We start from the raw sequence: 26154 nt of genomic DNA, 5'->3' as shown, positions 1-26154 counted from the left end.
CATTCATCCGAAACCCCCCCAACATTCACCCCCCAAACCCCCAACATTCACCCCCAACATTCACCCCCAACATTCACCCCCCAACCACCCCCAACATTCACAAAACCCCGCCAACATTCACCCCAGACACCCCAGAATTCACCCCACAAACCCCCAAAATACACCCCCAACATTCACCCCAAACCGCCCCAACATTGACCCCCCAAACCCCCCCAAAATCCTCTCCCAAATCCCCCCAAACATTCACCCCCAAACCACCCAACATTCACCCCCAACCTCCCCAACATTCACCCACAAACACCCCAACATTCACCCCGAAACCCCCCCAACATTCACCCCCTAAGCCTCCCACGATTCACCCCCCAAAATTCACCCCAAACCCCCAACATTCACCCCCAGCCCCCCAAAATACACCCCTGAACATTCACCCCAGACCCCCCAACATTCACCCCCAAACCCCCAACATTCACCCCCAACATTCACCCCAAACCCCCAACATTCACCCCCAAACCCCCAACATTCACCCCAACATTAACCCACCAAACTCCCCCAACATCCACCCCCAAACATTCACCCCCAAACTCCCCAATATTCACTCCCAACCCCCCCAACAATCACGCTCAAACCCCCCCAACATTCACCCCCAAACCCCCAACATTCACTCCAAACCCACAACATTCACCCCCAAACCCACAACATTCACCCCCAACATTCACTCCCAAACCCCCCCAACATTCACCCCCAACCTCCCCAACATTCACCCCCAAACACCCCAACATTCACCCCCAAACCCCCCAACATTCACCCCCAAAACCCCAACATTCACCCCCAACCCCCCAACATTCACCCCGCAAAACCCCCAACATTCACCCCAAACCTCCCAACATTCATCCGAAACCCCCCCAACATTCACCCCCCAAACCCCCAACATTCACCCCCAACATTCACCCCCAACATTCACCCCCCAACCACCCCCAACATTCACAAAACCCCGCCAACATTCACCCCAGACACCCCAGAATTCACCCCACAAACCCCCAAAATACACCCCCAACATTCACCCCAAACCGCCCCAACATTGACCCCCCAAACCCCCCCAAAATCCTCTCCCAATTCCCCCCAAACATTCACCCCCAAACCACCCAACATTCACCCCCAACCTCCCCAACATTCACCCACAAACACCCCAACGTTCACCCCGAAACCCCCCCAACATTCACCCCCTAAGCCCCCCACGATTCACCCCCCAAAATTCACCCCAAACCCCCAACATTCACCCCCAGCCCCCCAAAATACACCCCTGAACATTCACCCCAGACCCCCCAACATTCACCCCCCCAAACCCCCAACATTCACCCCCAACATTCACCCCAAACCCCCAACATTCACCCCCAAACCCCCAACATTCACCCCAACATTAACCCACCAAACTCCCCCAACATCCACCCCCAAACATTCACCCCCAAACTCCCCAATATTCACTCCCAACCCCCCCAACAATCACGCTCAAACCCCCCCAACATTCACCCCCAACATTCACCCCAAACCCCCAACATTCACCCCCCAAACCCCCAACATTCATCCCAACATTAACCACCAAACTCCCCCTACATTCACCCCCAACCCCCCCAATATTCACCCCCAAACCCCCCCAACATTCTTTCCCAAATCCCCCCAACATCCACCCCAACCTCCCCAACATTCACACCCTAAACCCCCCAACATTCACCCCAAAATTCACCCCAAACCCCCAACATTCACCCCAGCCCCCCAAATTTCACCCCTCAACATTCACCCCAGCCCCCCCAATATTCACCCCCAACCCCCCAACATTCACCCCCAACCCCCCAACATTCACCCCCAATCCCATCATTCACCCCCAAACACCCCAACATTCACCCCCAAACCCCCAACATTCACCCCAATCCCCCAACATTCACCCCCAATCACCCCAACATTCACCCCCAACCCCCCAACATTCACCCCCAACATTCGCACCAAACCCCTCCAACATTCACCCCCAAACCCCCCAACATTCTACCCCAAACTTCACCCCCAATCCCAACATTCACCCCCAAACACCCCAACATTCACCGCCAAACCCCCAACATTCACCACAACCCCCAACATTCACCCCCCCACCATTCACCCCCATCCTCACACCATTCACCCCAAAACACCCAACGTTCACACCCCACACCCCCACCATTCACCCCAAATCCCCCAACATTCACCCCAAACCCCCAACATTCACCCCAAACCCCCAACATTCACCCCAAACACCCAACATTCACCCCAAATCCCCCAAACGTCACCCCCAACATTCACCCCCATCCCCACACCATTCACCCAAAAACCCCCCAATATTCACCTCAACCTCCCAAACATTCACCACAACCCCCCCAACATTCTCCTCCAAACCCCCCAAAATTCACCCCAAACCCCCAACATTCACCCCCAAACCCCCAACATTCACCCCAAACCCCCAATATTCACCCCAAACCCCCCAACATTCACCCCAAACCTCCTCAACATACAACCCCAAACCCCCCCAACATTCACCCCAAATCCCCAATATTCACCCCAAACCCCCAACATTCACCCCAAACCCCCAACATTCACCCTGATCCCCCCAACAATCACCCCCAAACCCCCAACATTCACCCCCAAAACCCCAACATTCACCCCCAACCCCCCAACATTCACCCCGCAAAACCCCCAACATTCACCCCAAACCTCCCAACATTCATCCGAAACCCCCCCAACATTCACCCCCCAAACCCCCAACATTCACCCCCAACATTCACCCCCAACATTCACCCCCCAACCACCCCCAACATTCACAAAACCCCGCCAACATTCACCCCAGACACCCCAGAATTCACCCCACAAACCCCCAACATACACCCCCAACATTCACCCCAAACCGCCCCAACATTGACCCCCCAAACCCCCCCAAAATCCTCTCCCAAATCCCCCCAAACATTCACCCCCAAACCACCCAACATTCACCCCCAACCTCCCCAACATTCACCCACAAACACCCCAACGTTCACCCCGAAACCCCCCCAACATTCACCCCCTAAGCCCCCCACGATTCACCCCCCAAAATTCACCCCAAACCCCCAACATTCACCCCCAGCCCCCCAAAATACACCCCTGAACATTCACCCCAGACCCCCCAACATTCACCCCCCAAACCCCCAACATTCACCCCCAACATTCACCCCAAACCCCCAACATTCACCCCCAAACCCCCAACATTCACCCCAACATTAACCCACCAAACTCCCCCAACATCCACCCCCAAACATTCACCCCCAAACTCCCCAATATTCACTCCCAACCCCCCCAACAATCACGCTCAAACCCCCCCAACATTCACCCCCAACATTCACCCCAAACCCCCAACATTCACCCCCCAAACCCCCAACATTCACCCCAACATTAACCACCAAACTCCCCCTACATTCACCCCCAACCCCCCCAATATTCACCCCCAAACCCCCCCAACATTCTTTCCCAAATCCCCCCAACATCCACCCCAACCTCCCCAACATTCACACCCTAAACCCCCCAACATTCACCCCAAACCCCCAACATTCACCCCAGCCCCCCAAATTTCACCCCTCAACATTCACCCCAGCCCCCCCAATATTCACCCCCAACCCCCCAACATTCACCCCCAACCCCCCAACATTCACCCCCAATCCCATCATTCACCCCCAAACACCCCAACATTCACCCCCAAACCCCCAACATTCACCCCAATCCCCCAACATTCACCCACAATCACCCCAACATTCACCCCCAACCCCCCAACATTCACCCCCAACATTCGCACCAAACCCCTCCAACATTCACCCCCAAACCCCCCAACATTCTACCCCAAACTTCACCCCCAATCCCAACATTCACCCCCAAACACCCCAACATTCACCGCCAAACCCCCAACATTCACCACAACCCCCAACATTCACCCCCCCACCATTCACCCCCATCCTCACACCATTCACCCCAAAACACCCAACGTTCACACCCCACACCCCCACCATTCACCCCAAACCCCCCAACATTCACCCCAAACCCCCAACATTCACCCCAAACCCCCAACATTCACCCCAAACACCCAACATTCACCCCAAATCCCCCAAACGTCACCCCCACACCCCCAACATTCACCCCCATCCCCACACCATTCACCCAAAAAACCCCCAATATTCACCTCAACCTCCCAAACATTCACCACAACCCCCCCAACATTCTCCTCCAAACCCCCCAAAATTCACCCCAAACCCCCAACATTCACCCCCAAACCCCCAACATTCACCCCAAACCCCCAATATTCACCCCAAACCCCCCAACATTCACCCCAAACCTCCTCAACATACAACCCCAAACCCCCCCAACATTCACCCCAAATCCCCAATATTCACCCCAAACCCCCAACATTCACCCCAAACCCCCAACATTCACCCTGATCCCCCCAACAATCACCCCCAAACCCCCAACATTCAACCACAAACCCCCAACATTCACCCCCAACTCCCTAGCAATCACCCCCAAACCCCCAACATTCACCCCCAACTCCCTAGCAATCACCCCCAAACCCCCAACATTCACCCCCAACTCCCTAGCAATCACCCCCAAACCCCCAACATTCACCCTGATCCCCCCAACAATCACCCCCAAACCCCCAACATTCAACCCCAAACCCCCAACATTCACCCCCAACTCCCTAGCAATCACCCCCAAACCCCCAACATTCACCCCCAACTCCCTAGCAACCACCCCCAAACCCCCAACATTCACCCCCCAACATTCAGCCCCCCAACATTCACCACAACCCCCCCAACATTGACCCACAAACTCTCCCAACATTCACCCGCAAACCCCCAACATTAACCCCCCCCCCAACCTCCCCAACATTCACCCCCAAACTCCCCCAACCCCCCAACATTCATCCCTAAATCCCCCCAACATTCACCCCCAAACCCCCCACCATTCTCCCCCACACTCCCCCCAACATTCACCCCCCAAACCGCCTACCATTCACCCCCCAACATTCACCCCATCCCCCCAACATTCACCCCCCCTAACCCCAACATTCACCCTAACATTAACCCCCCACGTTCCCCCAACAGTCACCCCCAAACCCCCCAATATTCATCCCAACCCCCCCAACATTCACCCCAAACCCCCCCAGCATTCTCTCCCAACCCCCCCAACATTCACCCCCAACCTCCCCAACATTCTCTCCCAAACCCCCCAACATTCACCCCCAACCTCCCCAACATTTACCCACAAACACCCCAACATTCACCCCCAAACCCTCCCAACATTCACCCCCTAAACCCCCACCATTCACCCCCCAACATTCACCCCACAATTCACCCCAAACACCCAATATTCACCCCCAGCCCCCCAAAATTAACCCCTCCACATTCACCCCAACCCCCCCAACATTCGCCCCCAAACCCCCCAACATTCACCCCCAACCCCCCAACATTCACCCCACAACATTCACCCCCAACATTCACCCCCAACCACCCCGAACATTCACCCCCCAAACACCCCCAACATTCAACCCCAACTACCCCCAGACATTCACCCCAAAATTTACCCCAAACCCCCAACATTCACCCCCCAGCCCCCCAAATGTCACCCCTCAACATTCACCCCAACCCCCTCAACATTCATCCCCAATCCCCACAACATTCACCCCCAAATCCCCCCAACATTCACCCCAAACCCCCCACCATTCTCCCCCAAACTCCCCCCAACATTCACCTCCCAAACACCCCACCATTCACCCCCAAACTCCCCCCAACATTCACCCCCCAAACCACCCACCATTCACCCCCCAACATTCACCCCATCCCCCCAACATTCACCCCAACATTAACCCCCCAAATTCCCTCAACATTCACCCCCAAACATTCACCCCCAAACTCCCCAACATTCACCCCCAACTCCCCAAACATTCACCCCAAACCCCCGCTGCATTCTCTCCCAAACACCCCCAACATTCACCCCAACCTCCCCAACATTCTCTCCCAAACCCCCCAAAATTCACCCCAACCCCACCCAACATTCACCCACAAACCCCCCAACATTCACCCCCAACCCCCCAACATTCACCCCCATACCCCCAACATTCACCCACTTCCCCCCACCATTCACCCCAAACCCCAACCAACATTCACCTGAAACCCCCCAACATTCTATCCCAAACCCCCCAACATTCACCCCAAACCCCCAACATTTACCCCCAGACCCCCAACATTCACCCCAAACCCCCCAACATTCACCCCCAAACCTCTGCAACATTCACCCCCAAACCCCCCCAACATTCACCACAAACCCCCCAACATTCACCCCCAAACCCCACAACATTCACCCCCAACCCCCCAACATTCACCCCCAACATTCACACCAAACCCCTCCAGCATTCACCCCCAAACCCCCAGCATTCACCCCAAATCCCCAACATTCACCCTCAAAAACCCAACATTCACCCCAAACCGCCAATATTTACCTCAAACCGCCAATATTTACCCCAAACCCCCCAAAATAACCCCGATTCCCCCCAACATTCACCCCCAAACCCCCAACATTCACCCCAAACCCCCAACATTCACCCACAAACCCCCAATATTCACCCCCAAACCCCCCATATTCACCCACAAACCCCCAACATTCACCTCCAAACCCCGAACATTCACCCCCAAACCCCCCAACGTTCACCCCAAACTCCGAACATTCACCCTCAAACCCCGAACATTCACCCCAAACCCCCAATATTCACCCAAATCCCCCAACATTCACCCCAACCCCCCAACATTCACCCCCAAACCCCCAACATTCAGCCCCAACCCCCCAACATTCACCCTCAATCCCCCAACATTCACCCCCAAACACCCAACATTCACCCCCCACCATTCACCCCCATCCCCCAGCATTCACCCCAAACCCCCAACATTCACCCCCATCCCCCCACCATTCACAACAAACCCCCGAACATTAACCCCAAACACCCAACATTCACCCCAAACGCCCCACATTCTCCCCAAACCCCCCAACATTCACCCCCAAACCCCCAACATTCACTCCAAACCCACAACATTCACACCCAAACCCACAACATTCACCCCCAACATTCACTCCCAAACCCCCCCAACATTCACCCCCAACCTCCCCAACATTCACCCCCAAACACCCCAACATTCACCCCCAAACCCCCCAACATTCACCCCCAAACACCCCAACATTCACCCCCAAACACCCCAACATTCACCCCCAAAACCCCAACATTCACCCCCAACCCCCCAACATTCACCCCGCAAAACCCCCAACATTCACCCCAAACCTCCCAACATTCATCCGAAACCCCCCCAACATTCACCCCCCAAACCCCCAACATTCACCCCCAACATTCACCCCCAACATTCACCCCCCAACCACCCCCAACATTCACAAAACCCCGCCAACATTCACCCCAGACACCCCAGAATTCACCCCACAAACCCCCAAAATACACCCCCAACATTCACCCCAAACCGCCCCAACATTGACCCCCCAAACCCCCCCAAAATCCTCTCCCAAATCCCCCCAAACATTCACCCCCAAACCACCCAACATTCACCCCCAACCTCCCCAACATTCACCCACAAACACCCCAACATTCACCCCGAAACCCCCCCAACATTCACCCCCTAAGCCTCCCACGATTCACCCCCCAAAATTCACCCCAAACCCCCAACATTCACCCCCAGCCCCCCAAAATACACCCCTGAACATTCACCCCAGACCCCCCAACATTCACCCCCAAACCCCCAACATTCACCCCCAACATTCACCCCAAACCCCCAACATTCACCCCCAAACCCCCAACATTCACCCCAACATTAACCCACCAAACTCCCCCAACATCCACCCCCAAACATTCACCCCCAAACTCCCCAATATTCACTCCCAACCCCCCCAACAATCACGCTCAAACCCCCCCAACATTCACCCCCAAACCCCCAACATTCACTCCAAACCCACAACATTCACCCCCAAACCCACAACATTCACCCCCAACATTCACTCCCAAACCCCCCCAACATTCACCCCCAACCTCCCCAACATTCACCCCCAAACACCCCAACATTCACCCCCAAACCCCCCAACATTCACCCCCAAAACCCCAACATTCACCCCCAACCCCCCAACATTCACCCCGCAAAACCCCCAACATTCACCCCAAACCTCCCAACATTCATCCGAAACCCCCCCAACATTCACCCCCCAAACCCCCAACATTCACCCCCAACATTCACCCCCAACATTCACCCCCCAACCACCCCCAACATTCACAAAACCCCGCCAACATTCACCCCAGACACCCCAGAATTCACCCCACAAACCCCCAAAATACACCCCCAACATTCACCCCAAACCGCCCCAACATTGACCCCCCAAACCCCCCCAAAATCCTCTCCCAATTCCCCCCAAACATTCACCCCCAAACCACCCAACATTCACCCCCAACCTCCCCAACATTCACCCACAAACACCCCAACGTTCACCCCGAAACCCCCCCAACATTCACCCCCTAAGCCCCCCACGATTCACCCCCCAAAATTCACCCCAAACCCCCAACATTCACCCCCAGCCCCCCAAAATACACCCCTGAACATTCACCCCAGACCCCCCAACATTCACCCCCCCAAACCCCCAACATTCACCCCCAACATTCACCCCAAACCCCCAACATTCACCCCCAAACCCCCAACATTCACCCCAACATTAACCCACCAAACTCCCCCAACATCCACCCCCAAACATTCACCCCCAAACTCCCCAATATTCACTCCCAACCCCCCCAACAATCACGCTCAAACCCCCCCAACATTCACCCCCAACATTCACCCCAAACCCCCAACATTCACCCCCCAAACCCCCAACATTCATCCCAACATTAACCACCAAACTCCCCCTACATTCACCCCCAACCCCCCCAATATTCACCCCCAAACCCCCCCAACATTCTTTCCCAAATCCCCCCAACATCCACCCCAACCTCCCCAACATTCACACCCTAAACCCCCCAACATTCACCCCAAAATTCACCCCAAACCCCCAACATTCACCCCAGCCCCCCAAATTTCACCCCTCAACATTCACCCCAGCCCCCCCAATATTCACCCCCAACCCCCCAACATTCACCCCCAACCCCCCAACATTCACCCCCAATCCCATCATTCACCCCCAAACACCCCAACATTCACCCCCAAACCCCCAACATTCACCCCAATCCCCCAACATTCACCCCCAATCACCCCAACATTCACCCCCAACCCCCCAACATTCACCCCCAACATTCGCACCAAACCCCTCCAACATTCACCCCCAAACCCCCCAACATTCTACCCCAAACTTCACCCCCAATCCCAACATTCACCCCCAAACACCCCAACATTCACCGCCAAACCCCCAACATTCACCACAACCCCCAACATTCACCCCCCCACCATTCACCCCCATCCTCACACCATTCACCCCAAAACACCCAACGTTCACACCCCACACCCCCACCATTCACCCCAAATCCCCCAACATTCACCCCAAACCCCCAACATTCACCCCAAACCCCCAACATTCACCCCAAACACCCAACATTCACCCCAAATCCCCCAAACGTCACCCCCAACATTCACCCCCATCCCCACACCATTCACCCAAAAACCCCCCAATATTCACCTCAACCTCCCAAACATTCACCACAACCCCCCCAACATTCTCCTCCAAACCCCCCAAAATTCACCCCAAACCCCCAACATTCACCCCCAAACCCCCAACATTCACCCCAAACCCCCAATATTCACCCCAAACCCCCCAACATTCACCCCAAACCTCCTCAACATACAACCCCAAACCCCCCCAACATTCACCCCAAATCCCCAATATTCACCCCAAACCCCCAACATTCACCCCAAACCCCCAACATTCACCCTGATCCCCCCAACAATCACCCCCAAACCCCCAACATTCAACCCCAAACCCCCAACATTCACCCCCAACTCCCTAGCAATCACCCCCAAACCCCCAACATTCACCCCCAACTCCCTAGCAATCACCCCCAAACCCCCAACATTCACCCCCAACTCCCTAGCAATCACCCCCAAACCCCCAACATTCACCCTGATCCCCCCAACAATCACCCCCAAACCCCCAACATTCAACCCCAAACCCCCAACATTCACCCCCAACTCCCTAGCAATCACCCCCAAACCCCCAACATTCACCCCCAACTCCCTAGCAATCACCCCCAAACCCCCAACATTCACCCCCCAACATTCAGCCCCCCAACATTCACCACAACCCCCCCAACATTGACCCACAAACTCTCCCAACATTCACCCGCAAACCCCCAACATTAACCCCCCCCCAACCTCCCCAACATTCACCCCCAAACTCCCCCAACCCCCCAACATTCATCCCTAAATCCCCCCAACATTCACCCCCAAACCCCTCACCATTCTCCCCCACACTCCCCCCAACATTCACCCCCCAAACCGCCTACCATTCACCCCCCAACATTCACCCCATCCCCCCAACATTCACCCCCCCTAACCCCAACATTCACCCTAACATTAACCCCCCACATTCCCCCAACAGTCACCCCCAAACCCCCCAATATTCATCCCAACCCCCCCAACATTCACCCCAAACCCCCCCAGCATTCTCTCCCAACCCCCCCAACATTCACCCCCAACCTCCCCAACATTCTCTCCCAAACCCCCCAACATTCACCCCCAACCTCCCCAACATTTACCCACAAACACCCCAACATTCACCCCCAAACCCTCCCAACATTCACCCCCTAAACCCCCACCATTCACCCCCCAACATTCACCCCACAATTCACCCCAAACACCCAATATTCACCCCCAGCCCCCCAAAATTAACCCCTCCACATTCACCCCAACCCCCCCAACATTCGCCCCCAAACCCCCCAACATTCACCCCCAACCCCCCAACATTCACCCCACAACATTCACCCCCAACATTCACCCCCAACCACCCCGAACATTCACCCCCCAAACACCCCCAACATTCAACCCCAACTACCCCCAGACATTCACCCCAAAATTTACCCCAAACCCCCAACATTCACCCCCCAGCCCCCCAAATGTCACCCCTCAACATTCACCCCAACCCCCTCAACATTCATCCCCAATCCCCACAACATTCACCCCCAAATCCCCCCAACATTCACCCCAAACCCCCCACCATTCTCCCCCAAACTCCCCCCAACATTCACCTCCCAAACACCCCACCATTCACCCCCAAACTCCCCCCAACATTCACCCCCCAAACCACCCACCATTCACCCCCCAACATTCACCCCATCCCCCCAACATTCACCCCAACATTAACCCCCCAAATTCCCTCAACATTCACCCCCAAACATTCACCCCCAAACTCCCCAACATTCACCCCCAACTCCCCAAACATTCACCCCAAACCCCCGCTGCATTCTCTCCCAAACACCCCCAACATTCACCCCAACCTCCCCAACATTCTCTCCCAAACCCCCCAAAATTCACCCCAACCCCCCCCCAACATTCACCCACAAACCCCCCAACATTCACCCCCAACCCCCCAACATTCACCCCCAACATTCACCCCCAACATTCACCCACAACCACCCCGAACATTCATCCCCCAAACACCCCCAACATTCACCCCAACTACCCCACAACATTCACCCCAAAATGCACCCCAAACCCCCAACATTCACCCCCAAGCCCCCCAAAAGGCACCCCTCAACATTCACCCCAACCCCCTCAACATTCATCCCCAAACCCCACAACATTCACCCCCAACCGCCCCAACACTCACCCCCAACATTCACCCCCCAACATTCCCCCCGCAACACCCCCAACATTCACACTCAAATCCCCCAACATTCACCCCAAACCCAACGTTCACCCCCCAAACCCCTCACCATTCACCCCCATTCTCCCCAACATTTACCCCACCCCCCCAACATTCACCACCATCGTCCCCAACATTCACACCAAACCCCCCAACATTCACCTCCAAACCCCCCAACATTCACGCCCCCAACATTCACCCCAAACCAAACATTCACCCCCCAAACACCCCAACATTCATCTCCACACCCCCAACATTCACCCACCCCCCAACATTCACCACCATCGTACCCAACATTCACACGAAACACCCCAACATTCACCCCCAAACCTCCCCAATATTCACGCCAAAATCGCCCAACATTCACCCCCAAACCTCCCCAATATTCACGCCAAAATCGCCCAACATTCACCCCCATCATCCCCAACATTCACCCTCAAACCCCCCCAACATTCACCCCCAACTCCCCCCAACATTCACCCCCCAAATCCCCCACCATCAAGCCCCAAACACCCAACATTCACCCCTATCGTCCCCAACATTCACCCACAGCCCCCCAACATTCACTCCCAAATCCCCATCATTCACCCCAAACCCCCCCAACATTAACCCCCCAAACCCCCCTAACATTCACCCCAATTCCCCAACATTCACCCCATGCCCCCAGCATTCACCCCCAAAACCCCCAACATTCCCCCCAACCCCCTCAATATTCACCCCCTAAACCCCCATTAACCCTCCAACATTTACCCACCAAACCCCCAACATTCAACCCCAACATTCACCCCAAACCCCCCAACATTCACCCCAAACCCCCCCCAACATTCGCCCCCCAAACGACCAACATTCACTCCCAACATTAATCCCCCCCAACACTCACCCTCCCAAACCCACAGCATTCAGCCCCAACATTCAGCCCCCCCAACATTCACCCCAAACCCCCCTCCATTCACCCCCAAACTCCACCCAACACTCACCCCCCAAACCCCCCACCATTCACCCCCCCCAACATTCATCCCATCCCCCCAACATTCACCCCAAAATTCACCCCAACATTCACCCCCAGCACCCCAGAATTCACCCCTCAACATTCACCGCACCCCCCAACATTCCTCCCCAAACCCCCCAACATGTACCCCCAAACCCCCCAACATTCACCCCAACCCCCCTAACATTCACCCCCAACATTCACCCCCAAACCCCCGAACATTCACCCCACACCCCAAAATGTACCCCCATCGTCCCCAACATTCATCCGCACCCCCAACGTTCACTCCCAACCCCACCAACATTAACCCCCAAATCCCCGCACCATTCACCCCAAACCCCCCAACATTCACCCCAAACCGCCCCAGCATTCACCTCCCAAACCCCCAACATTGACCCCAAACCCCCCCAACATTCACCCCCCAAACCCCCAACATTCACCCCCAACCTCCCCAACATTTTCTCCCAAACCCCCCAACATTCACCCCCAACCTCCCCAACATTTACCCACAAACACCCCAACATTCACCCCCAAACCCTCCCAACATTCACCCCCTAAACCCCCAACATTCACCCCCAACCTCCCCAACATTTTCTCCCAAACCCCCAACATTCACCCCCAACCCCCCAACATTCACCCCGCAAAACCCCCAACATTCACCCCAAACCTCCCAACATTCATCCGAAACCCCCCCAACATTCACCCCCCAAACCCCCAACATTCACCCCCAACATTCACCCCCAACATTCACCCCCCAACCACCCCCAACATTCACAAAACCCCGCCAACATTCACCCCAGACACCCCAGAATTCACCCCACAAACCCCCAAAATACACCCCCAACATTCACCCCAAACCGCCCCAACATTGACCCCCCAAACCCCCCCAAAATCCTCTCCCAAATCCCCCCAAACATTCACCCCCAAACCACCCAACATTCACCTCCAACCTCCCCAACATTCACCCACAAACACCCCAACATTCACCCCGAACCCCCCCCAACATTCACCCCCTAAGCCCCCCACGATTCACCCCCCAAAATTCACCCCAAACCCCCAACATTCACCCCCAGCCCCCCAAAATACACCCCTGAACATTCACCCCAGACCCCCCAACATTCACCCCCCAAACCCCCAACATTCACCCCAAACCCCCAACATTCACCCCCAAACCCCCAACATTCACCCCAACATTAACCCACCAAACTCCCCCAACATCCACCCCCAAACATTCACCTCCAAACTCCCCAATATTCACTCCCAACCCCCCCAACAATCACGCTCAAACCCCCCCAACATTCACCCCCAAACCCCCAACATTCACTCCAAACCCACAACATTCACCCCCAAACCCACAACATTCACCCCCAACATTCACTCCCAAACCCCCCCAACATTCACCCCCAACCTCCCCAACATTCACCCCCAAACACCCCAACATTCACCCCCAAACCCCCCAACATTCACCCCCAAAACCCCAACATTCACCCCCAACATTCACCCCGCAAAACCCCCAACATTCACCCCAAACCTCCCAACATTCATCCGAAACCCCCCCAACATTCACCCCCCAAACCCCCAACATTCACCCCCAACATTCACCCCCAACATTCACCCCCCAACCACCCCCAACATTCACAAAACCCCGCCAACATTCACCCCAGACACCCCAGAATTCACCCCACAAACCCCCAAAATACACCCCCAACATTCACCCCAAACCGCCCCAACATTGACCCCCCAAACCCCCCCAAAATCCTCTCCCAAATCCCCCCAAACATTCACCCCCAAACCACCCAACATTCATCCCCAACCTCCCCAACATTCACCCACAAACACCCCAACATTCACCCCGAAACCCCCCCAACATTCACCCCCTAAGCCCCCCACGATTCACCCCCCAAAATTCACCCCAAACCCCCAACATTCACCCCCAGCCCCCCAAAATACACCCCTGAACATTCACCCCAGACCCCCCAACATTCACCCCCCAAACCCCCAACATTCACCCCCAACATTCACCCCAAACCCCCAACATTCACCCCCAAACCCCCAACATTCACCCCAACATTAACCCACCAAACTCCCCCAACATCCACCCCCAAACATTCACCCCCAAACTCCCCAATATTCACTCCCAACCCCCCCAACAATCACGCTCAAACCCCCCCAACATTCACCCCCAACATTCACCCCAAACCCCCAACATTCACCCCCCAAACCCCCAACATTCACCCCAACATTAACCACCAAACTCCCCCTACATTCACCCCCAACCCCCCCAATATTCACCCCCAAACCCCCCCAACATTCTTTCCCAAATCCCCCCAACATCCACCCCAACCTCCCCAACATTCACACCCTAAACCCCCCAACATTCACCCCCAACATTCACCCCAAACCCCCAACATTCACCCCAGCCCCCCAAATTTCACCCCTCAACATTCACCCCAGCCCCCCCAATATTCACCCCCAACCCCCCAACATTCACCCCCAACCCCCCAACATTCACCCCCAATCCCATCATTCACCCCCAAACACCCCAACATTCACCCCCAAACCCCCAACATTCACCCCAATCCCCCAACATTCACTCCCAATCACCCCAACATTCACCCCCAACCCCCCAACATTCACCCCCAACATTCGCACCAAACCCCTCCAACATTCACCCCCAAACCCCCCAACATTCTACCCCAAACTTCACCCCCAATCCCAACATTCACCCCCAAACACCCCAACATTCACCGCCAAACCCCCAACATTCACCACAACCCCCAACATTCACCCCCCCACCATTCACCCCCATCCTCACACCATTCACCCCAAAACACCCAACGTTCACACCCCACACCCCCACCATTCACCCCAAACCCCCCAACATTCACCCCAAACCCCCAACATTCACCCCAAACCCCCAACATTCACCCCAAACACCCAACATTCACCCCAAATCCCCCAAACCTCACCCCCAAACCCCCAACATTCACCCCCATCCCCACACCATTCACCCAAAAACCCCCCAATATTCACCTCAACCTCCCAAACATTCACCACAACCCCCCCAACATTCTCCTCCAAACCCCCCAAAATTCACCCCAAACCCCCAACATTCACCCCCAAACCCCCAACATTCACCCCAAACCCCCAACATTCACCCCAAACCCCCCAACATTCACCCCAAACCTCCTCAACATACAACCCCAAACCCCCCCAACATTCACCCCAAATCCCCAATATTCACCCCAAACCCCCAACATTCACCTCAAACCCCCAACATTCACCCTGATCCCCCCAACAATCACCCCCAAACCCCCAACATTCAACCCCAAACCCCCAACATTCACCCCCAACTCCCTAGCAATCACCCCCAAACCCCCAACATTCGCCCCCCAACATTCAGCCCCCCAACATTCACCACAACCCCCCCAACATTGACCCACAAACTCTCCCAACATTCACCCGCAAACCCCCAACATTAACCCCCCCCAACCTCCCCAACATTCACCCCCAAACTCCCCCAACCCCCCAACATTCATCCCTAAATCCCCCCAACATTCACCCCCAAACCCCCCACCATTCTCCCCCACACTCCCCCCAACATTCACCTCCCAAACACGCCACCATTCACCCCCAAACTCCCCCCAACATTCACCCCCCAAACCGCCTACCATTCACCCCCCAACATTCACCCCATCCCCCCAACATTCACCCCCCCTAACCCCAACATTCACCCTAACATTAACCCCCCACATTCCCCCAACAGTCACCCCCAAACCCCCCAATATTCATCCCAACCCCCCCAACATTCACCCCAAACCCCCCCAGCATTCTCTCCCAACCCCCCCAACATTCACCCCCAACCTCCCCAACATTCTCTCCCAAACCCCCCAACATTCACCCCCAACCTCCCCAACATTTACCCACAAACACCCCAACATTCACCCCCAAACCCTCCCAACATTCACCCCCTAAACCCCCACCAGTCACCCCCCAACATTCACCCCACAATTCACCCCAAACACCCAATATTCACCCCCAGCCCCCCAAAATTAACCCCTCCACATTCACCCCAACCCCCCCAACATTCGCCCCCAAACCCCCCAACATTCACCCCCAACCCCCCAACATTCACCCCACAACATTCACCCCCAACATTCACCCCCAACCACCCCGAACATTCACCCCCCAAACACCCCCAACATTCACCCCCAACTACCCCCAGACATTCACCCCAAAATTTACCCCAAACCCCCAACATTCACCCCCCAGCCCCCCAAATGTCACCCCTCCACATTCACCCCAACCCCCCCAACATTCTCCCCCAAACCCCTCAACATTCACCCCCAACCCCCCAACATTCACCCCACAACATTCACCCCCAACATTCACCCCCAACTACCCCGAACATTCACCCCCCAAACACCCCCAACATTCACCCCCAACTACCCCCAGACATTCACCCCAAAATTTACCCCAAACCCCCAACATTCACCCCCCAGCCCCCCAAATGTCACCCCTCAACATTCACCCCAACCCCCTCAACATTCATCCCCAATCCCCACAACATTCACCCCCAAATCCCCCCAACATTCACCCCAAACCCCCCACCATTCTCCCCCAAACTCCCCCCAACATTCACCTCCCAAACACCCCACCATTCACCCCCAAACTCCCCCCAACATTCACCCCCCAAACCACCCACCATTCACCCCCCAACATTCACCCCATCCCCCCAACATTCACCCCAACATTAACCCCCCAAATTCCCTCAACATTCACCCCCAAACATTCACCCCCAAACTCCCCAACATTCACCCCCAACTCCCCAAACATTCACCCCAAACCCCCGCTGCATTCTCTCCCAAACACCCCCAACATTCACCCCAACCTCCCCAACATTCTCTCCCAAACCCCCCAAAATTCACCCCAACCCCCCCCAACATTCACCCACAAACCCCCCAACATTCACCCCCAACCCCCCAACATTCACCCCCAACATTCACCCCCAACATTCACCCACAACCACCCCGAACATTCATCCCCCAAACACCCCCAACATTCACCCCAACTACCCCACAACATTCACCCCAAAATGCACCCCAAACCCCCAACATTCACCCCCAAGCCCCCCAAAAGGCACCCCTCAACATTCACCCCAACCCCCTCAACATTCATCCCCAAACCCCACAACATTCACCCCCAACCGCCCCAACACTCACCCCCAACATTCACCCCCCAACATTCCCCCCGCAACACCCCCAACATTCACACTCAAATCCCCCAACATTCACCCCAAACCCAACGTTCACCCCCCAAACCCCTCACCATTCACCCCCATTCTCCCCAACATTTACCCCACCCCCCCAACATTCACCACCATCGTCCCCAACATTCACACCAAACCCCCCAACATTCACCTCCAAACCCCCCAACATTCACGCCCCCAACATTCACCCCAAACCAAACATTCACCCCCCAAACACCCCAACATTCATCTCCACACCCCCAACATTCACCCACCCCCCAACATTCACCACCATCGTACCCAACATTCACACGAAACACCCCAACATTCACCCCCAAACCTCCCCAATATTCACGCCAAAATCGCCCAACATTCACCCCCATCATCCCCAACATTCACCCTCAAACCCCCCCAACATTCACCCCCAACTCCCCCCAACATTCACCCCCCAAATCCCCCACCATCAAGCCCCAAACACCCAACATTCACCCCTATCGTCCCCAACATTCACCCACAGCCCCCCAACATTCACTCCCAAATCCCCATCATTCACCCCAAACCCCCCCAACATTAACCCCCCAAACCCCCCTAACATTCACCCCAATTCCCCAACATTCACCCCATGCCCCCAGCATTCACCCCCAAAACCCCCAACATTCCCCCCAACCCCCTCAATATTCACCCCCTAAACCCCCATTAACCCTCCAACATTTACCCACCAAACCCCCAACATTCAACCCCAACATTCACCCCAAACCCCCCAACATTCACCCCAAACCCCCCCCAACATTCGCCCCCCAAACGACCAACATTCACTCCCAACATTAATCCCCCCCAACACTCACCCTCCCAAACCCACAGCATTCAGCCCCAACATTCAGCCCCCCCAACATTCACCCCAAACCCCCCTCCATTCACCCCCAAACTCCACCCAACACTCACCCCCCAAACCCCCCACCATTCACCCCCCCCAACATTCATCCCATCCCCCCAACATTCACCCCAAAATTCACCCCAACATTCACCCCCAGCACCCCAGAATTCACCCCTCAACATTCACCGCACCCCCCAACATTCCTCCCCAAACCCCCCAACATGTACCCCCAAACCCCCCAACATTCACCCCAACCCCCCTAACATTCACCCCCAACATTCACCCCCAAACCCCCGAACATTCACCCCACACCCCAAAATGTACCCCCATCGTCCCCAACATTCATCCGCACCCCCAACGTTCACTCCCAACCCCACCAACATTAACCCCCAAATCCCCGCACCATTCACCCCAAACCCCCCAACATTCACCCCAAACCGCCCCAGCATTCACCTCCCAAACCCCCAACATTGACCCCAAACCCCCCCAACATTCACCCCCCAAACCCCCAACATTCACCCCCAACCTCCCCAACATTTTCTCCCAAACCCCCCAACATTCACCCCCAACCTCCCCAACATTTACCCACAAACACCCCAACATTCACCCCCAAACCCTCCCAACATTCACCCCCTAAACCCCCAACATTCACCCCCAACCTCCCCAACATTTTCTCCCAAACCCCCAACATTCACCCCCAACCCCCCAACATTCACCCCGCAAAACCCCCAACATTCACCCCAAACCTCCCAACATTCATCCGAAACCCCCCCAACATTCACCCCCCAAACCCCCAACATTCACCCCCAACATTCACCCCCAACATTCACCCCCCAACCACCCCCAACATTCACAAAACCCCGCCAACATTCACCCCAGACACCCCAGAATTCACCCCACAAACCCCCAAAATACACCCCCAACATTCACCCCAAACCGCCCCAACATTGACCCCCCAAACCCCCCCAAAATCCTCTCCCAAATCCCCCCAAACATTCACCCCCAAACCACCCAACATTCACCCCCAACCTCCCCAACATTCACCCACAAACACCCCAATATTCACCGCGAACCCCCCCCAACATTCACCCCCTAAGCCCCCCACGATTCACCCCCCAAAATTCACCCCAAACCCCCAACATTCACCCCCAGCCCCCCAAAATACACCCCTGAACATTCACCCCAGACCCCCCAACATTCGCCCCCCAAACCCCCAACATTCACCCCCAACATTCACCCCAATCCCCCAACATTCACCCCCAAACCCCCAACATTCACCCCAACATTAACCCACCAAACTCCCCCAACATCCACCCCCAAACATTCACCTCCAAACTCCCCAATATTCACTCCCAACCCCCCCAACAATCACGCTCAAACCCCCCCAACATTCACCCCCAAACCCCCAACATTCACTCCAAACCCACAACATTCACCCCCAAACCCACAACATTCACCCCAACATTCACTCCCAAACCCCCCCAACATTCACCCCCAACCTCCCCAACATTCACCCCCAAACACCCCAACATTCACCCCCAAACCCCCCAACATTCACCCCCAAAACCCCAACATTCACCCCCAACCCCCCAACATTCACCCCGCAAAACCCCCAACATTCACCCCAAACCTCCCAACATTCATCCGAAACCCCCCCAACATTCACCCCCCAAACCCCCAACATTCACCCCCAACATTCACCCCCAACATTCACCCCCCAACCACCCCCAACATTCACAAAACCCCGCCAACATTCACCCCAGACACCCCAGAATTCACCCCACAAACCCCCAAAATACAGCCCCAACATTCACCCCAAACCGCCCCAACATTGACCCCCCAAACCCCCCCAAAATCCTCTCCCAAATCCCCCCAAACATTCACCCCCAAACCACCCAACATTCACCCCCAACCTCCCCAACATTCACCCACAAACACCCCAACATTCACCCCGAAACCCCCCCAACATTCACCCCCTAAGCCCCCCACGATTCACCCCCCAAAATTCACCCCAAACCCCCAACATTCACCCCCAGCCCCCCAAAATACACCCCTGAACATTCACCCCAGACCCCCCAACATTCACCCCCCAAACCCCCAACATTCACCCCCAACATTCACCCCAAACCCCCAACATTCACCCCCAAACCCCCAACATTCACCCCAACATTAACCCACCAAACTCCCCCAACATCCACCCCCAAACATTCACCCCCAAACTCCCCAATATTCACTCCCAACCCCCCCAACAATCACGCTCAAACCCCCCCAACATTCACCCCCAACATTCACCCCAAACCCCCAACATTCACCCCCCAAACCCCCAACATTCACCCCAACATTAACCACCAAACTCCCCCTACATTCACCCCCAACCCCCCCAATATTCACCCCCAAACCCCCCCAACATTCTTTCCCAAATCCCCCCAACATCCACCCCAACCTCCCCAACATTCACACCCTAAACCCCCCAACATTCACCCCAAAATTCACCCCAAACCCCCAACATTCACCCCAGCCCCCCAAATTTCACCCCTCAACATTCACCCCAGCCCCCCCAATATTCACCCCCAACCCCCCAACATTCACCCCCAACCCCCCAACATTCACCCCCAATCCCATCATTCACCCCCAAACACCCCAACATTCACCCCCAAACCCCCAACATTCACCCCAATCCCCCAACATTCACTCCCAATCACCCCAACATTCACCCCCAACCCCCCAACATTCACCCCCAACATTCGCACCAAACCCCTCCAACATTCACCCCCAAACCCCCCAACATTCTACCCCAAACTTCACCCCCAATCCCAACATTCACCCCCAAACACCCCAACATTCACCGCCAAACCCCCAACATTCACCACAACCCCCAACATTCACCCCCCCACCATTCACCCCCATCCTCACACCATTCACCCCAAAACACCCAACGTTCACACCCCACACCCCCACCATTCACCCCAAACCCCCCAACATTCACCCCAAACCCCCAACATTCACCCCAAACCCCCAACATTCACCCCAAACCCCCAACATTCACCCCAAACCCCCAACATTCACCCCAAACACCCAACATTCACCCCAAATCCCCCAAACCTCACCCCCAAACCCCCAACATTCACCCCCATCCCCACACCATTCACCCAAAAACCCCCCAATATTCACCTCAACCTCCCAAACATTCACCACAACCCCCCCAACATTCTCCTCCAAACCCCCCAAAATTCACCCCAAACCCCCAACATTCACCCCCAAACCCCCAACATTCACCCCAAACCCCCAACATTCACCCCCAAACCCCCAACATTCACCCCAAACCCCCAATATTCACCCCAAACCCCCCAACATTCACCCCAAACCTCCTCAACATACAACCCCAAACCCCCCCAACATTCACCCCAAATCCCCAATATTCACCCCAAACCCCCAACATTCACCCTAAACCCCCAACATTCACCCTTATCCCCCCAGCAATCACCCCCAAACCCCCAACATTCAACCCCAAACCCCCAACATTCACCCCCAACTCCCTAGCAATCACCCCCAAACCCCCAACATTCACCCCCCAACATTCAGCCCCCCAACATTCACCACAACCCCCCCAACATTGACCCACAAACTCTCCCAACATTAACCCGCAACAACCCAACATTAACCCCCCCCAACCTCCCCAACATTCACCCCCAAACTCCCCCAACCCCCAACATTCATCCCTAAATCCCCCCAACATTCACCCCCAAACCCCCCACCATTCTCCCCCACACTCCCCCCAACATTCACCTCCCAAACACGCCACCATTCACCCCCAAACTCCCCCCAACATTCACCCCCCAAACCGCCTACCATTCACCCCCCAACATTCACCCCATCCCCCCAACATTCACCCCCCCAACCCCAACATTCACCCTAACATTAACCCCCCACATTCCCCCAACAGTCACCCACAAACCCCCCAATATTCATCCCAACCCCCCCAACATTCACCCCAAACCCCCCCAGCATTCTCTCCCAACCCCCCCAACATTCACCCCCAACCTCCCCAACATTCTCTCCGAAACCCCCCAACATTCACCCCCAACCTCCCCAACATTTACCCACAAACACCCCAACATTCACCCCCAAAACCTCCCAACATTCACCCCCTAAACCCCCACCATTCACCCCCCAACATTCACCCCACAATTCACCCCAAACACCCAATATTCACCCCCAGCCCCCCAAAATTAACCCCTCCACATTCACCCCATCCCCCCCAACATTCGCCCCCAAACCCCCCAACATTCACCCCCAAACCCCCAACATTCACCCCACAACATTCACCCCCAACATTCACCCCCAACCACACCGAACATTCACCCCCCAAACACCCCCAACATTCACCCCCAACTACCCCCAGACATTCACCCCAAAATTTACCCCAAACCCCCAACATTCACCCCCCAGCCCCCCAAATGTCACCCCTCAACATTCACCCCAACCCCCTCAACATTCATCCCCAATCCCCACAACATTCACCCCCAAATCCCCCCAACATTCACCCCAAACCCCCCACCATTCTCCCCCAAACTCCCCCCAACATTCACCTCCCAAACACCCCACCATTCACCCCCAAACTCCCCCCAACATTCACCCCCCAAACCACCCACCATTCACCCCCCAACATTCATCCCATCCCCCCAACATTCACCCCAACATTAACCCCCCAAATTCCCTCAACATTCACCCCCAAACATTCACCCCCAAACTCCCCAACATTCACCCCCAACTCCCCAAACATTCACCCCAAACCCCCGCTGCATTCTCTCCCAAACACCCCCAACATTCACCCCAACCTCCCCAACATTCTCTCCCAAACCCCCCAAAATTCACCCCAACCCCCCCCAACATTCACCCACAACCCCCCCAACATTCACCCCCAACCCCCCAACATTCACCCCCATACCCCCAACATTCACCCACTTCCCCCCACCATTCACCCCAAACCCCAACCAACATTCACCTGAAACCCCCCAACATTCTATCCCAAACCCCCCAACATTCACCCCAAACCCCCAACATTTACCCCCAGACCCCCAACATTCACCCCAAACCCCCCAACATTCACCCCCAAACCTCTGCAACATTCACCCCCAAACCCCCCCAACATTCACCACAAACCCCCCAACATTCACCCCCAAACCCCACAACATTCACCCCCAACCCCCCAACATTCACCCCCAACATTCACACCAAACCCCTCCAGCATTCACCCCCAAACCCCCAGCATTCACCCCAAATCCCCAACATTCACCCTCAAAAACCCAACATTCACCCCAAACCGCCAATATTCACCTCAAACCGCCAATATTTACCCCAAACCCCCCAAAATAACCCCGATTCCCCCCAACATTCACCCCCAAACCCCCAACATTCACCCCAAACCCCAACATTCACCCACAAACCCCCAATATTCACCCCCAAACCCCCCATATTCACCCACAAACCCCCAACATTCACCTCCAAACCCCAAACATTCACCCCCAAACCCCCCAACGTTCACCCCAAACTCCGAACATTCACCCTCAAACCCCGAACATTCACCCCAAACCCCCAATATTCACCCAAATCCCCCAACATTCACCCCAACCCCCCAACATTCACCCCAAACCCCCAACATTCAGCCCCAACCCCCCAACATTCACCCTCAATCCCCCAACATTCACCCCCAAACACCCAACATTCACCCCCCACCATTCACCCCCATCCCCCAGCATTCACCCCAAACCCCCAACATTCACCCCCATCCCCCCACCATTCACAACAAACCCCCGAACATTAACCCCAAACACCCAACATTCACCCCAAACGCCCCACATTCTCCCCAAACCCCCCAACATTCACCCCCAAACCCCCAACATTCACTCCAAACCCACAACATTCACACCCAAACCCACAACATTCACCCCCAACATTCACTCCCAAACCCCCCCAACATTCACCCCCAACCTCCCCAACATTCACCCCCAAACACCCCAACATTCACCCCCAAACCCCCCAACATTCACCCCCAAACCCCCCAACATTCACCCCCAAACACCCCAACATTCACCCCCAAACACCCCAACATTCACCCCCAAAACCCCAACATTCACCCCCAACCCCCCAACATTCACCCCGCAAAACCCCCAACATTCACCCCAAACCTCCCAACATTCATCCGAAACCCCCCCAACATTCACCCCCCAAACCCCCAACATTCACCCCCAACATTCACCCCCAACATTCACCCCCCAACCACCCCCAACATTCACAAAACCCCGCCAACATTCACCCCAGACACCCCAGAATTCACCCCACAAACCCCCAAAATACACCCCCAACATTCACCCCAAACCGCCCCAACATTGACCCCCCAAACCCCCCCAAAATCCTCTCCCAAATCCCCCCAAACATTCACCCCCAAACCACCCAACATTCACCCCCAACCTCCCCAACATTCACCCACAAACACCCCAACATTCACCCCGAAACCCCCCCAACATTCACCCCCTAAGCCCCCCACGATTCACCCCCCAAAATTCACCCCAAACCCCCAACATTCACCCCCAGCCCCCCAAAATACACCCCTGAACATTCACCCCAGACCCCCCAACATTCACCCCCAAACCCCCAACATTCACCCCCAACATTCACCCCAAACCCCCAACATTCACCCCCAAACCCCCAACATTCACCCCAACATTAACCCACCAAACTCCCCCAACATCCACCCCCAAACATTCACCCCCAAACTCCCCAATATTCACTCCCAACCCCCCCAACAATCACGCTCAAACCCCCCCAACATTCACCCCCAAACCCCCAACATTCACTCCAAACCCACAACATTCACCCCCAAACCCACAACATTCACCCCCAACATTCACTCCCAAACCCCCCCAACATTCACCCCCAACCTCCCCAACATTCACCCCCAAACACCCCAACATTCACCCCCAAACCCCCCAACATTCACCCCCAAAACCCCAACATTCACCCCCAACCCCCCAACATTCACCCCGCAAAACCCCCAACATTCACCCCAAACCTCCCAACATTCATCCGAAACCCCCCCAACATTCACCCCCCAAA

The sequence above is a fragment of the Scyliorhinus torazame genome, chromosome 22 (genome assembly GCF_047496885.1).
Source record: "Scyliorhinus torazame isolate Kashiwa2021f chromosome 22, sScyTor2.1, whole genome shotgun sequence".
NCBI classification, from domain to species: Eukaryota; Metazoa; Chordata; class Chondrichthyes; order Carcharhiniformes; family Scyliorhinidae; genus Scyliorhinus; species Scyliorhinus torazame.
Note: the sequence above shows the minus strand (reverse complement) of the source record.